The sequence below is a fragment of the Calliphora vicina genome, chromosome 4 (assembly GCF_958450345.1).
Source record: "Calliphora vicina chromosome 4, idCalVici1.1, whole genome shotgun sequence".
Classification (NCBI taxonomy): Eukaryota; Metazoa; Arthropoda; class Insecta; order Diptera; family Calliphoridae; genus Calliphora; species Calliphora vicina.
In genome coordinates, this window is record NC_088783.1 from 60894965 (window position 1) to 60911852 (window position 16888).

Consider the following 16888-nt stretch of genomic DNA (forward strand, 5'->3'; position numbering starts at 1 on the left):
TTGCTTTTTAGAATTTTTTACTCAAATGTAATTTTTTTTTTTTTTAAAAATTGACAAATTTTGGATACATCTGGGGGGTTTCGTGTCCGCTTATGTAAGCCAAAATTTACTTTACATGCTACTGTATTAAATTATCTTTCCGGATCATACAAAAATTGTATATAGTGCCGAAGAAAATTTCTACAAAAGAAAAAATATATGGGTCTTTTTGGGACAAAACTTAAAAAATACAGCACTTTTTTCATGTTCCAACTTTGGATGCGTTTAACTTTTTATTGCCAATATAGGAGATACTTAATATAAAAATTTCGACCCTCCGTAGGACCGCGACATCTAAAAAACCATAAAAAGATCAAGCCAAATTAAAAAAAAATAAATAAATAAACCTAAATATATCATTAACTTATAGAGACAACCTACAGGTGTAATCATTTTTTTTTTTAGATCTTTTAAGCACTATTTATAAATAGATTTTTGTCGATTTTTTTTTTAAAAATTTGATACCCAAGGTGACCAAATTTGAGGGGCAACGAACTGGCACCCATTAGCGCTAGGAAGCTGAGCAAGTGCAAATCATCTCAAAAATACCTCAGCTTCAAAAACAATACCCTAGTAAAATTAAAAAAATATGAATGGAAATACGAAAATAACACATACAAAATTTGAGAATCTCTCAATTACAGTTCACTTGATATTCGAAAATAACTAACTAATTTTGTATGGGATACCACTCCACTGCTCTGATCCCACCCATTTTTAAACCTTTTATGTAAATATCAAGCTTTACTTTAACTTTCCTTTATTAAGGGGGGCGGGGGGTCATTCCTACTAAGCCGATCATGCTTAGCTAAACTTCGAACAGGGATCAGGAATAAATTCGTTTTTAACTAACCTCCTTAGAATGGTAATAAAGAGTTTAAGTTCTTTTAGAATTATAGTTCACCAGATATTCGAAATTAATTATTTACTTTGCGCCTAATCACTAATGCAATCCCGAGCATTTTCAACCAATCTGTGTAAAATCGTAAGAGAGCTATGCGGACAAAGTTTGAAAAACCTTGCAATTATTACTTTCTATTTTGAGTGCTATGCCATCTAATCTAATTCCGTTTATATTCTGCTAAACTCCGCACAGTAATAAGAAATTAATTCGCTAAAAGTTTAAACACTTTTACAATTATAGTTCTACAGATATTCGAAATTAATTATGTACTTTGTATAGGTTATGCTTCGCCCACTATTCCAATCTTGAACAATTTCAGCGAAACTATGCAAATTTACAAAAGAGTTATTTAGACTAAGTTTGAAGAATATTGCAATTATAGTTCACAAAATATTTAGAAATAACTATTTACTTTGTATGGGAGGTGAATCACCATTTTTTCCGACCCGTCCCATATTTCATTAAACTTCATGCAGTGATAAACCGTTGAAAATCGTCACAATTATAGTTCTGCACATATTATAAAATAACTTTTTACTTATCTACAATTAGATATTTACCCCCATATGCATAAACAGTTTTTTAAATTTGTCAAACAAACTTTCAAAATATATTTATTAAAGCGAATTTAAATTACTAAAGTTTACTTCTTTGTTTTCTATAACAACTATCACTTAAAACAGAGCGAAATCAATACTGTTTAATTGTTTCTCTTATTTATTTACAACAACAAATTGGACAATCACGCATTGCTTCCCAGCGGGAAAAGATATTAGGACTTCAGTTTGTAGGCCTTCTAAAAGGCATACTTATACATTCTAAAATATCCGATACTCATTCCACACTGCCTGCTCTTAGAAGGTGTTCAAGAAGGCCTATGAATCCCCTTCTAATAACAAGTGGTTAAATAAAAATAGTCTACATCAAAAAATAAAATACTCAGCATCTCTTTGATTAACTCTCTTTACAAAGTTTAAAACAATAAATTGCTTTTTTTGTTGTTTTTAAGTATGTAATCAGAAATTATCATGTTTCAAAAAGTTAAACAAACAACTTCATTTTAATTCCTATTTTTATTTTAGATCTTCTAATAAGACTTTATTAAGGTCTTCTATGGTACCCGTTCTATAAAACTTGAAAATGCACGACTTTTCATAGGCCGTCCTTTGATGCCTTATTATAATGCTGTTTTTCTCTTTTAGGTACTTTATTAGGCCTCTCATGTAGCCCTTCCATAAGAATTTGCAGTAGTCCTACCTTTCTAGGCATTCCATATGACATTCGTCTACAGGCCTTTCATTATATCAGTAATAACAGGTTTTTGCACAGGCATAATACCATATAGCAGCCCTGCGAATAGCCATTCTAAAGTAGACCTTCTAATAGCCCTTCCAAAGTAGACCTTCTAATAGATCATCCCAATTAGGCCTTCTAGAAGCCCTTGCAAAGTAGGCCTTCTAGTAGCCCTTCCTAAGTAGGCCTTCTCTCCCTTAGTAGGCCTCCTCTCCCTTCCTAAGTAGGCCTTCTCTAACAGCAGCGAGTGTGTAAGGCCTTGGCTCGCAATGACACGCCGTGTAAAATTGAAATGATTTTGCAATGCGGCTAGAAGTCCTTGTATCTACAAAAGAAGGCCTTTAGGAAGGTCTCTTTTTGCATCTTTTTCCCGCTGGGTTTGTTTACTTTTTAGCTTAAGGTTCACATGTACACGTTTTTGCATATGTGTTAGTAACATCTTTAAACGCTTATAACTCCTAAAAAACTGAACGGATTTCAATAAATACATTCTGCACTCTGTGAATAAATCCCTTTAAAATGGTATATTTCTTGCCCAAATTGAATATATAATGTGAGATTGAAAGGGGTCTAAAGAAATCATTTTGCCTATTAATATTATGATTTATAGCGGACTTTCTTAAAATCATCAATTACTAGTGGTACTTCCAAGTCCCTGTGGATATTTTCATTTCTTATGTACCATGGTGCAACCGTCATGTTCCTAAGAATATTCGATTGGGCCCTCTGTATAAAAATAATACTGGTTTTATTGCCGTATCCATATGTCAAAATTGGTTTTAAAACGCTTTTGTACAGGATTACTTTATAGTTATGGCTTAATTTTGATTGGTCATTCATTAGCTATTGAAGGCTAGAGTCTTTTAACTTTGCCAATTAAGAGGTCTGTCAAAGTGAATACCAAGGTATGTAACATAATTGGACTGAGATTCTCGTATATTAACATTGTTGGACAGTTTCTCCTCCTTAGAGCAAACGAAACATGTTTAATGCATTCACCCGAATTCGCCAGTTTGCCTGTAATATTTTCAACATACATATATAAGTTAGTCATTCAGTTGTCTAGATGCTATATGTGGCTAGAAAATGTAGAGATATCTTACCATCAATATGTTTGAATGTAAACCATAAAATTAGGATTTTAGAATTTAGATCAAATCTGATCTATCGACAAACATTAATCACTTACAATTTATCAAATCTCCCACTTAGAACGAATTATTTTCCTATATAGTCTATGAATGCACTTGTTAATACAATGCATCATCAAAACTTATTATGATGATGTTGTTAAAATTTTAATCAACTCTAATGGAAAATCCCTAATAAACAGGGCAAAACAAAGGAATAACAAATGGAAAATAACTTCTGTGAGTAAGACTGGAAAAAATGTTGTGAAACTAAAAACTAAAGTACACTCCGCAACACACAAAATACATATAAGTAATAAGGACAACAAGCAGCAGCAACAAAATTGTTACATAAAAGTTATATTTCTTGTTGATATTTTTCAGTTCTTTCTTTCTTTCTAAGGAGCAGAGGAAGCAAGAGTAACGGAAAACTAGTAAAAGTGCTATATTCTGCAGTGCCGAATCTTTTATACCTTTCACCAAAGTATTATTTAAGAAAAAAAAATTAAAAGCAATTATTGGTAAAAAAAAAACTGAAATAAAAATTTTTGAAAAATAAAAGTTTGTGAAAAAAACTTCGGAAAAAAAGTTTAAGTTAAAAAAAAATGTGAACAAATCTAGGTATTCGATGTTTTTTTGTTTATATCTCAGCTATTTATGGGCCGATTTTATCGATCTTGGATAGCAAGCTAAGTTGAACTATAGCGGATCAATCATGTATATAGGTTACTTGGATGCTTCGGAATGTTGATTTCAACATACAAACGGGTAGACGGACATGGCTATATCCGATCCGCTCTCTACATTGTTCGAGAATATATGTCGCAAATGGAAAATGTTTTTTTGCACTCATGAAGTGAAGTGTAGTAAATGGTAGTTTATGTTCAAAATAAAACCTTACGAGTACCACTAAACTTATACAGGTTCTCATGTGTTAACTTTAGCATTACAAAAGCCAAAAGAAAATTAAGAAAAGAAAACTTAACAGTATATAAAAAATTGCACATCAGTACCTAGGAGTATAGTTAGTTTATGCTGCAAGTAAGTAACATGTCTTGTTAACTGAAGTAAACTTTTTCTATACAAAAAGTTGTGTGTTTTTGCAACTTTGGAAATTAAGATGATACAACACATCTCGGTGAAACTTAAGTTTAACATTGTTAAAATAAGCTGTTGAGGCAAAGAGCCAAACAAATCAACTCTGTACAACAACAAAAAAATGTTTTTAAGAAAACTATAATGGAAACTCATAAAGTAGAAGAAAAAGCCTTATTTTATGAAATTTTAATATTTTGTAAAACTGCTGCTAAACATTAAATCCATACTATTTTATGTTTAGTAATCTATCTGATGCTGAATGTATTATTATATTATTAGGAAATATTTTGCAGAATTAGTTTCTTCTCTAGGTTGCACAATTTAAATTGTTGTAAATTGTTTAAAATTGTAATATTCTATTCTAGAATGAAGTTTTTGTTAAAATAGTGTGCATTGCACTATGGTTTCAAATCCAGTTTTTATGGCATAAATTAAAATAATCATGTCAGAGCTTTTAATTTCAGCACATAATATAAATTTATTTAAAAAATAGTCAATTGGACCACGCCCACACTCTACGCCCACTAAATGGGAAGGTATCCAAACTGAACTATTTTTTTATATGTAAAAAAAATTATATATATTTGTTTTATTTGATTTTTTTTGTTAATATTCAAATTTTTATTGATTTTTTTAGTACATCATATTTGCGCCCATTAGTTGTCCAATCCGAAAGCATTTCGGTACGGGTAATCAAAAATTGTGCTAAAATAAAATGACAATTGTGGGTGTTTGCTGAAAAATGCTGGCGAGATATGAATATACACACAAAATACACACTTTGGCGAACACTTCCACATTTAAACTTCCATGGAAGTTCGTGCCCAAACACAACTTTTGGTCCACGGAACTAACAGGTTATGGCGAAACTATAAAACTACACAATCACAATATCAAGAATTACCACAAGGACTCAACAAAAATAAAATTCAAAAATATGCCATAAAACTACTTAACTTGGGCTACATTTGCCATTTTTGAAATTCTTTATAACTTTATTTTTTAAGGTTTGCTCGTTATACAATTTTAACACTTATTTAAGACTACGTGTTTAAAGTTTCAACTTTGAAAGCCTAGCAGACCAGCAGTGTTGTCAACTATATTTTTTATATATATTTTCTTGATTGCTTGGTGTATTGTCTTTAGGAAAATAAATTAATTTTTAAAAAAAAAATTTTGAATTTTTGCCAAAAAAAATCGATTTGGGACCATAGTGCATTGGAAGAAGAACTTATGACTTCACAAGACACAAAATTATATATATTTCATGTGAGTTTGTAATATTTTGGTCTACTAATAAGTATGAGCATTGTATTGCAATGCTGATGCAAAATTAATTGTATAAATTTACTTTTAGTTGAAGTCGATTTCAAATGAAAATGTTTATAACAACAGTTAGTAATAACTTGATTGTATATACATAAATAAATGAAAAAAGGATCAATAAAAATTAAACTTCAAAAAACATAAAATTTACATTAATAACAAATAGTGTTTATAAACCGGTTAACCGGTTAACCGGTTAACCGAAAAACCGGTTTTTCTTCGAAATCTCTGCTTTTTGCGAACCAGTTAATTTAAAATGTTGATTTTTTTTTATCACTCCGCTTAACCGTTTTGAAATTTGGGACTAAAATTAATAAATCTCATGTTTTTGTGAATTTTTAATATTCATTGTGTAGTCATTATTGGTCTGATTTGAAACCTAAACTGCTGATTAATAATACAAACCTCTTTATATTGATATCTTTAAGAATTGCAATGATTCGAAATAGTAGAGGACGATGAGTTTACTTAAAAACTTGCACATAATGAAACTATTAAAAATTATAATTAAATTCCGCATAATTCTATAAGTTTAGGCTAAATCTTACTAATGATTCATTAAAAATTTAATGATGATTTTACCAAACGTTAAATTGAATTCGATGTACATACCTTCTTTCAATAAATTTGACTTCATTAGTGTGTTTTGTTCTTAAAATTTTAATTTATTAATCATTTCGTTAGCTTTTCAGAACTATTACAGGAGATACAAAAACCTTTCTAAAATCCATGATTTGAAATATTTATACCCTACACTACCATAGTGGGGAGGGTATAATTTTGAAATCTGATAATGGAGTTTTATTAATTGTTTGGTATGATTTATAATGAAAATAATCACAGCTAAGAAGAAGTGCATTTGCATTTTATAGGTCCTTTTTTGGGACTTGTAACATTTTCTGTTTCATATCAGAAAGTCGAGGTGATAATAAATTTCTAAATTATCAAATATTTAATTAAAAAATTGATTTACATTTTTCGGTTCAAATTTAATAAATAAACCAATAATTAAAAGAAGTATTATATATTTAGTAACATATTTATACTAAATTCTATTTGAATGAGACAATAAATATAAAATTTTTACAAAATAAAATGGACTTAGCACTTTTGTATATTTATAGTTATTTAATATTAACCATTTCTGACTACTAAAAACTACAAATTTTAATGCTGTATATACTTTATTGGACATTTTATGTATTCTAAACATATATGACGGTTAACCGGTTTTTTTGAAGTCGGTTAACCGAAAAACCGGTTTTTTAAAAAAAGGCCAATTTTCAGTTAACCGACAAACTGGGTTTTTAAAAAGTCGGTTTTCTATAAACACTAATAACAAATCAATATCTAAGGGTAGTTGGGATGAAAGGAGAATGTTCGACAAGGCTCGGACCTTACCCTTATTGTTATTATTGTGCAATATGACATAAGCTGTGCGGCAAATTGCCGTTAGTGTTCATATTATCCAATTCAGGCTAAAAGAATCATAGATCTTTAGCGCTCGCCGTTTTCAAAGCCTCCAGCCAAAAATCCACACCAAACTGTTTTTTTTCGAGATGCGTTGGACAAAACAATTTCTTAATTTGTATGTGTTGTTGAACGCTATATCCGACCATGGCGATTTGAAAGAAAAAAACACCCTTAACAGGGTGACAGGGTACCCGTGTACCACATACAGAACCTATGAATTTACATTTTATTGTGCAATATATACAAATACTCCATATTATGAAATGCCAAACAAATGTTTAAATTTAGCCTAACTTCAATTCCCATTTATATACACAGTACTCAAATAAATTCAGCAAGTAGAAAGACTACTTAGTATTGTATTGTGAGCGTATGAGTAATATTTTTCATATAATTTGTATGTGGTACCCGGGTGCATTTCCCTGTTAAGGGTGTAACATGATTTACCACTCCCTCCCAAGTCGATACACAAAAGTGTCCATTATAAAAAATAAATATAAAAAAATTTATGAGTTTTCAAAAAGTTTCTGCATACAGAGAAAATTACAATTGAATTTCAAAAAGTTACCCAGGTACCCACACACATAAGGGTTAAAATTTCGTTTTTATGTTCGAGTGTGGGTCAATAATTCTGCGAAATCTGTCGGTTGACCTCTGTCAGAATTAGAACAAGTTGTGTCATTCAGTTTGTGTTTGTCAGCTATTGATAAGAGACTACTTCGTGACTAGAGGAGCAACTGGAAAAAACTGAATTTCGTTTGCTCCTTAAGCTTTATTTTTTGTGGGAAAAAACATCACTCAAATTAAATGAAAGTGCGAGAGATTGTAGAACACATAAGCATCTCACATAGCTAATTGGTTTCAATTTTGAATGATCACTTAATTATGAGAGAGCATTCCGCAAGATGGCTGCCGCGTTTGCTCAAAATCGGGTGCACACATGTGCAGTTTCCATAATAAAAATCCATGTATCAGACCTTGTTCTTCAGATTTAGCCCAAAAATAATATTTCTTGCCTAAAGAAATGTCCCGGTGAAAAGAGATTTGACTTCATGATCGACAAATCTTATTTTTGGAAGGGATAAAAAAAATTTGAGAAACACAAAAAATATGTTTCATTCAAAAAGGCACAGACTTTTTTACCCATCTTCTTATATCTAAAATTATCGTTGAAGATGAGAAATACTGACTCCACAAGGAAAAAAAAACGGAAAACTTGCTTTTAATTTTAAGCTAAAAATACGCTTGAGTGGAATGACAGTTAAGCAAGCAGCCGGATATTTTGATTGAAACTATTAATAAAATCCATGCGAATGGTCAAATTGAGCCTGATTTATCCGCCAAACTTATATAAAATTGGTAATTTTTCTAAAACTGTATGTACGTCAGGTCAGTGCACTATTCGAGTTTGTATAAACATGATTATATTTATGTATTCCCAAGGCCAGCATATTTCATTATTCTTTTCATTATCATCAATATATTATTATGTATTAAACTAGAACAGTTTCTTTCCTTTTTTTATAAACTACCTAATAATATAATTTTCTACAGTAATAAAACAAAGAATTTTAATTAAAACCCAAAAGGATTTTGAGTAAACATGCACTTTAATTTCCACAAACATACACCTACTGCTGTTGTATCACATAGGAAATAACATAATAGGATTACGAATGTATAGTAGGATGGCGCCAAGAAAAATGTTGATAATTTTCTCAACTAAAACCAATGAAGGCTCTAAGAAGGTTTTTATATATTTTTTATATTTTCCTCAAAGGAGACATGAAATTTTTATGTTCTATAAAAGATATTAGATATTAGGCGGTAATTAGTTTTACTTAATGCATTTTTAAAATTATATAATTTAATAGAAAAGAATTTATCTGTTTTGCGTAATTCAATATACTTCGAAAAATTCAAAGAATCGACAACAATTGAGAGAGCTATATTACAACTTTTATATTTTGTTGTTGCGGTAATAAATTTATTTTCATTATGAAATGGAAATAAAATAATTTCCAAAAAGAAATATTTAAAAATAATTCTTTTCAATAAAACTAGAAATCATAGAATAAACCATGATACAATAATATAAGGTATACTCAGTAAAAAATAAATTCTCAATTATACATTTCTTGTAACGTCAAACAAAAGTAAATATGAAAAAATATGAAAAAAAATCAAAATCAAAGTTTGACGTTATGGGCTAAATATTGAAAACTCTCCCTAGTGATTCTAACTTCTACAATTATTGTATCATGGAATAAACGTATAGAACGGAAGGAGAGAGGAAAAAAATACTCTCTTTTCACACATATGGGTGATACAAAAACAAAATGCATGCAATAAATTCTCATGAATTAGGTTTTTGACAGCAGACCTAGGTTTTTGTCTATCAGTTACCTATCTATCTATGCTAGAAATAATTAATTTTTTTTCTTCGACATTTCATTTTGAGTTTTTCAAATTTTCTTTTGTTTGACGTTACTGGAATTGTATAATTGAAAACGTATTTTCTTATGATTCTATCTTATATTGTTGTGTAATGGTCAAAACTAAATCTGGTGAAAAAAAATTTTGGATAAAAATGTGTTAGGACTTATATACGTCACTTACAATTTTTAACTTGGATTTAACTGTTTTTAAGATTATTTGTTAAAATGTTAAATTACATCTGAAAATTGCATTTGCACGATCAATGTGTTTTTTAAAATCAAATAATTTTTTAATTATGTAGTCTAAAGGGGATATAATTATTCGAAATCGTTAATATAATCGCGATTTTTTTCGAAATTTAAAAAAAATAAAATGTAATTTTTATAGAATATGGTCCAACTCAAAAGATCCGAGGTCAAAAACTTCTGTTTTTTTATGTTGTAAAAGGTGTGAAAATATTTAAATTACAAATGTTCGAATATTTGTGCACTTTCAAAGACATGTCAAATGATACCAAAGCTGCATGTCTCCTTTGCGAAAAATATGAAAAAATAATTAAGTAGAGATTATTAAGAGATTATTTAAGTCCATTGATCAAGCTCACGAAACATTGATGCACGTTGGCACAGTTCAGAGGAAACATAACGGTTGCAAAACAAAATTTTATAAACTCGACACAAGGGATAAGATCATATTGTCTCTATTACACATCCAATTGGGAATTATGACGTGTTATGTGAAGGCATTGGATGTATATTTTGCCTTTATATCAATAACGTTTTCAGGTTTGAGCAAATAAAAACTAAAACCTGGTAATATTGATGAAAGATAGATACCAAGACAAACTTGGACTTTCACCTGTATTTCTCAAATGGATTTCTACATATCTGAAAACCAGACATCAATGTACATTGTTCAAATACTTTAAATAGAAAAATATTCCAGTTATATCTGGTGTTTCCTCAAGGTAGTCATTTGGGTCCAGTATTGTTCATTAATGATCTACCATCCCATATTAAGAATTCCAAAATGTTAATGTATGCCGATGACGTTAAGGTCTTCCTTAGCTAAAACCAATCTAACCAATGTTCCCTATTTCAAGCTGATCTGAATAATTTTAACCTATGGTGTAATAAGAATTTAATGCGTCTGAATTTGAAAAAATGTAAACAAATGACATTCTACAGACGAAGTCCAGTACTCTGTAGATGCTCGATCAATGATCATCAAATTGATAAAGTTAAGGTATTCTTTGATCTTGGCGTATTACTTTAAAATAAATTATGTTTTAATTCTCACATTTCACCAACTATTAACAAAGCCAAAGGGGTATTAGGTTTCATCAAACGCTGGGGAAAAGAATTTGACGATTCTTATATCACAAAGCAATTGTTAACGTCACTTGTGAGATTAATTATACCCTTCACCACCATAGTGGGGAGGGTATTATGCGTTTGTACAGATGTTTGTAACGCCCAAAAATATTAGTCTAACACACACCTTAAAGTGTCGACTTAGAATCCGTCTGGTTGGCTGGCTGTCGAAGTAAACCTTGTGCGAAGAGCACAGCTCGCAATTTTGAAGATATTTCGATCAAACGGACCAAGGTCCAAGCCTATTGAAACTGGCTGAAATCGGTCCATTATTTCACCTAGCCCCCATACAAATGTCCTTCCGAAATTGGACTTTATCGGTCATAAATGTTTAATTTATATATGTATCTGCACAAATTCCGCTCCAAATAAGTTTTATATATACTAAATTCATGTCACCAAATTTTGTTACGATCGATCCATAATTAGTCATAGCTCCCATATAGACCCGCTTCCGAAAATCACTTTAACGTACATAAATCGCTTAAAAATTTTGGTATACACACAAAATTCAACATAATAAACTTTCAGATAGACATAAATCACACGACCTAATTTCATTGTGATTGGTCCATAATTGGTAAAAGCCCCCATATAAGGCCCACTTCCGAAAATCAATCAAAAATATAAATTATTGAAATTTTAAAAGAAAAATCTTTTTGCTTTTTTATTTAGTGTAGGGTATTATATGGTCGGGCTTGACTGACCATAATTTCATACTTGTTTTTTAATATGTTTGTGATGTCTAGGATCGGCAATATGGTACCTATATAAGGAAAATTGAATCCGTCCAAAAACAATTTATTTTATTTTGACTTCGCAATCTCCAATGGAATTCTAACATTAATCTACAATCATATGAAAGTCGATTAGAACTCATAAAACTCCCTACTCTAAAAAGTAGGAGAATATATATGAATATCTCATTTATGATTAATTCAGTGAATGGAAAAACTAATACGGAATTCCAACTTCGTAAAATTTAATTCATAGTTCCAAATCGACCAACAAGAAATCATATTCCACTCAAGATCCAATATTTCCGTCCAGATTATGCAAACTTTGATCCGATGCATAGAGTTAGTGGTTAATTCAACAACTTATATCATCTTATTGACTTTTCAACTGATCCTAATGTCATTAAGTTGATGACATTTAAACTTTTTATTTTTTAAATTATACTATAGTAAATAGATTTTAATTAAGATTTAAGAATTATGCTAGCCTGTAAGAAATTGTAATTTCATTGGCGAATTAAATAAATAAATAAATAAAAATAAAAAAGGTCGCTGTGTTGAAGATATGATGCCAGATTACTGTTGGACTATCACACGGGAGTGCCCTAAGGCCCTCTATCGTAGAAAATCTAAAAAAAGGATCCTTTTTCTTACTTCATTTCTTATATTTCTAAAAGACCTTCTATTTCAAACATCCAACCCTAAGTATTCTTTTGCAGATGACAGCAACAGTTGCCATTGATATTCATTTAATTACTGACCAAGAATGTCGGTGTTTGGGCAATGATGCAAAACATCATTGTTACCTTAACCAAGATATTGTGATAATCTCTGAATGGGATTGTGCGAATAGAGTCAACTTTAATGTAAGCAAGACTCAATGTTGTATGTTAACACACAAGCGCATGTTTCTTCATCTCTTTTTATGGTAAATAATCAGAAGCTTTTAATGTTCTACGCATGAGTATTTAGTGTGATGTCCTATGGACAAAACACATTTTTCAAGTGTGGAAGGAAGCATTCAAATGCTTTGGTTTTCTAAATAAGTTTAGGAAATACTTTACTCCATCTGATCTCCTTACTATTTTCAGCACACATATCCAACATAGAATGGAAAACAACTCTCATGTATGGCACGGAGCTTCGAAGTATATTTGTTACTCGGGTAGTGTATCCAGTTGTATTGACTTACTGGAACATCGTTGCAGTGTGGGTTGTTTTTCACTGTTCTACCTTCAATGAAATGTGATCTGCAGAAATTAGGGAATTTGTTTCCGAAACCCGTTGTGTTTTACGCAATATACGTACCTCGGCAAAGGATCATCAATTCGTGGTCGACTGGACAGTGGATCACACGACACATTACAGGGAAAACTCGTTCTTTAGCCATACAATCCGTATGTGGAATAAGCTTCTGGCCAAGTATTTCCAAAATTAAACGTATGTCCTCATGTAACTAACTGCCGCAAGAATATGTATATAGCAAAATCATATATTGTTATAATGGAACTTATTCCCCAGTGGAGTTAAAATTATGTTTATCAAGAGCAATAATATCTTCTATTATTCCAAATTTGTTAAAGTTTTGATGATTATTTTTTCTTAAACGACACTTTCCAAATATCTTAGTAGGGTAATACTATAATTTTTGGATTAAATAAAAAGCTTAAGAAGTACTATAATATATTATCCTTTTATTGTTGTGCATTTAATCAACTCATATTACATATCATGTATTGCTAAACACAGATGCTCTTGTACATTAGGGCGTTTATATGAATAGCTTAATTTCTATAGTATTAGTAGATCCTTTCAAACATTGTTATTTCTTGCTACAATACATGTTTTGTATTTGCTCATCTCTTAGAAATATTTAGAATTTGTGCTACTAAATTATACTACTTTATGCTGTTGATCCGTCATACAAGAGTATTTTCTCTAGAGGCTGTTAAAGTAGTAGTAGCTGAGTAGTAGTGGCAATATTATCCTTAACAAAAAATTTGAATATTGTGTATTCATTATTATGCCTGAAGCACTTTTGTGACAAGTAATGCTTTGTATAATGGCTGGCAAAAATTCAGCTAGAATTCATATATAATTTTATATACAAATAATACTTACTTTACTTATAAAACTACAAAATTGCATTAAATGTATTCTATTCAGAATTTTCGTTATGTATGTGTTAAATATCTGCATAAGCTTATGCTTGAGTAAATTTCAGAAACAAGAGCGCTTGTTGCCATTTCAAGGCATTTCAAAGTGCCTCACAATTGTTCTCACAAACACATTCATATTAAATAAGACAGCAAAAAGTTTAGCATACTTCGAGGAGGTGGCGTAAAACCTGCATTTAAATAAATGCATGTTGGGTTTATATAAAGATATTAGATTTATGTATAGTATATTCCATATTCTAGTTTGGTAGGTTAAACTATCGTATATGCAAAGAGTTTTAGGAATTTTATTAAAATGGCTGGAAAATGTTCAATGAAATGTGCTTGAAGCTAAAAGGAGTAGGTAACTCCCCTTTTTGCCCTAGAGATAATACCAAAAATGGAAAGTACGTTTCATTTACTATCACTCTGTCAGATCGAAATTTTGTTATAGTTTCTCATTTAAAAGTTATTTTCATGTAAAAAATTGCTAAGTCCATGCATTTAAAAAAAAACAAGGTAACTCCATATTTTCTTAAAAAACTGAAAAATTAGAAGTTTAAAGGACGTTGTTTCGATAACCAAGAGAGAAAAAGCGAAATAGAATAAATTAGGCCATTTGGGTTAAAATTTTGAACAAAAAAAAAAAATCAGTTTATTTGTTAGTTAAAAGTTATTCCGACATTTATTATGTATGTGTGATATTTATTTAAATGTAAAAAATATTACTCATACGTATAAGAATGGATAAATTTGTACTGAACCAAGCAATATGTTGGTAATATTAGATATTAATTTTAGAAAATTTTACACACATTTTACAAACGTATATAAATTTCGTCTCACTCATAATTTGTAAAGAAAAATTAACTTATTACCCATATTATATTTTTCAATAATGGTGAATTAAATAGATCGTATTTACTATATATATCGAGCCCTTAGCGCCAAATTATCGTAAGCGACATTTTCTAAATTTTTTTTTATTGCAAAAATTAAAATTTTATGGAGCGACTGATGTCTTAACGTTCTCAGAATATCAAAATTATAGCGGGTAAGATTTTATCGTAAGTCAATATTTATATTTTACAGAAAACGAATTTTATCTTAAGCGACACACAGTGGTATAGAAAAAAAGGGGGAAATAAATCTGTAACTTCCAAATGGTTAGATTGGTTTGCATGAAGCTACACATGCACAAAGAAAATGTGTTGTCGAGTTTAAATTTTGAACCATGACCTCATGGGCCCACCGGGGGCGCGACCAAGGGTCCTCACAGTAGGACACCTCGGGCATGTTATATTTTTAAAACGATCCAATTTATTCGTTTGTGTTCCGATTTCAAAAAAATTACACACATATAATCTTCTCATCGAGCACTATTAAAGCTTTCAAATATCTCTTATAGCTCAGGAGGTATTCGCATTTGAAAATTAAATTTTAAAAATTGTTACCCACCTCACTCCAGTTTTTTGATAACAGCGGGTCCAAATAATTTCCGATTTTCTCTAATTTTCATTTGTTGGAGTAACAACACATTTATGTGTCAAATAGAAAAATAATTGTTTAAAAATAATGATTAAGTCCAAAGTTATAAGCATTCGAATTTAAAAAATTTAAAAAGACGATTTTTCGCTAATTTTCTGGGAAAAAAGTACTTTTTTCTTTTTAAGTTATCGCAAAAAATTTCAAAGAGGATGTATAAGGAATATATACTTTCTGAAAGCTAAGTTTTCATAAAATATTTCAAATGAAAAAAATTAAAAAATTTTTGTTGCCGAGGGAAAATTAAATTTTAGGGCAAAAATTCTAAAATCGCATTTTCGATATCAAAATATAGTAACCAATTTTCAGTGGCCTAATATGTTTCTAATTATTTTGTAAATGGCTCCGATAACTCCGACCCTGGTATGGATATTATAGCCAAAAAACAAAAAATTCCCATTTGTGGATTTTTTCAAAAATTTTTTAATTTCAATTCGAAAAATTTGTAACCAAGGCGTATTAACAAGGTGAGTGCATAAAATCAGCTGTTTCTTAATTCGCTGTGGTTTAATGTACACAATATGTCAAACTTTGTTTATGTTTACATTTGTTATTGTAAATAACATAGTAATATTTTAATTCGCCTTGATTTTGACATTTAACGTACATTTTAACAAAAACAAATTGCCTGTTGTTTTTGCATTGTTGTATTTGTTGCCGGGACGCACTCACCTTGTTAATACGCCTTGTTTGTAACTATGCAAAAATTCAATAAAAGACATTTTTTGTCATATTTTTCAATAAAGTATTCAATGAATTTTTAATTGTCAAAAGTTATAAAAATATTTGAAAAATAAGCAAATAGCTTGAACGAAATTATATTACATCGCAACATAACATTTTTAATTCTATGTATAAATTTCAAAATAATCAAAAAAATCTTCTCCTGTAAAATTTGTGATTTGTCGCTTACGATAATTTGCCACTAAGGGCTCGATATGTTGGACAATGAATGTAGCTTATAACACCCTTGGCAGGCTAAAAAATTCATTCCAATTTGTGAGTCATTCATTCTAAATTACATTTTAAATATATTCTTTGAATTATTACATAGCAAGTTGAACTCAAACCAGAATAAATTCAATTCTAATGTAGCCAAAGTTTTAAAAATCTTTGTACTAGCTTTATATCATTCAGTCGATTAAAGGATATTCAAATTTACTTTTTTGAGAATTAAAATTTCTTTATAAGTATAAGAACAATAACACAGTCCAAAAAAATTAGACATTTTGATAGGGACAGATTAGCGACCCTATACTACTGAAAGGCCATGTAAAGTAGATCATTTTTGTAGAATAAACTTGAGTCAAAGTTCTAATTACACTAACTGAAAAAAATGTAAGTTAATGTGTGAGTGATTTCTTATTGTAAAAGT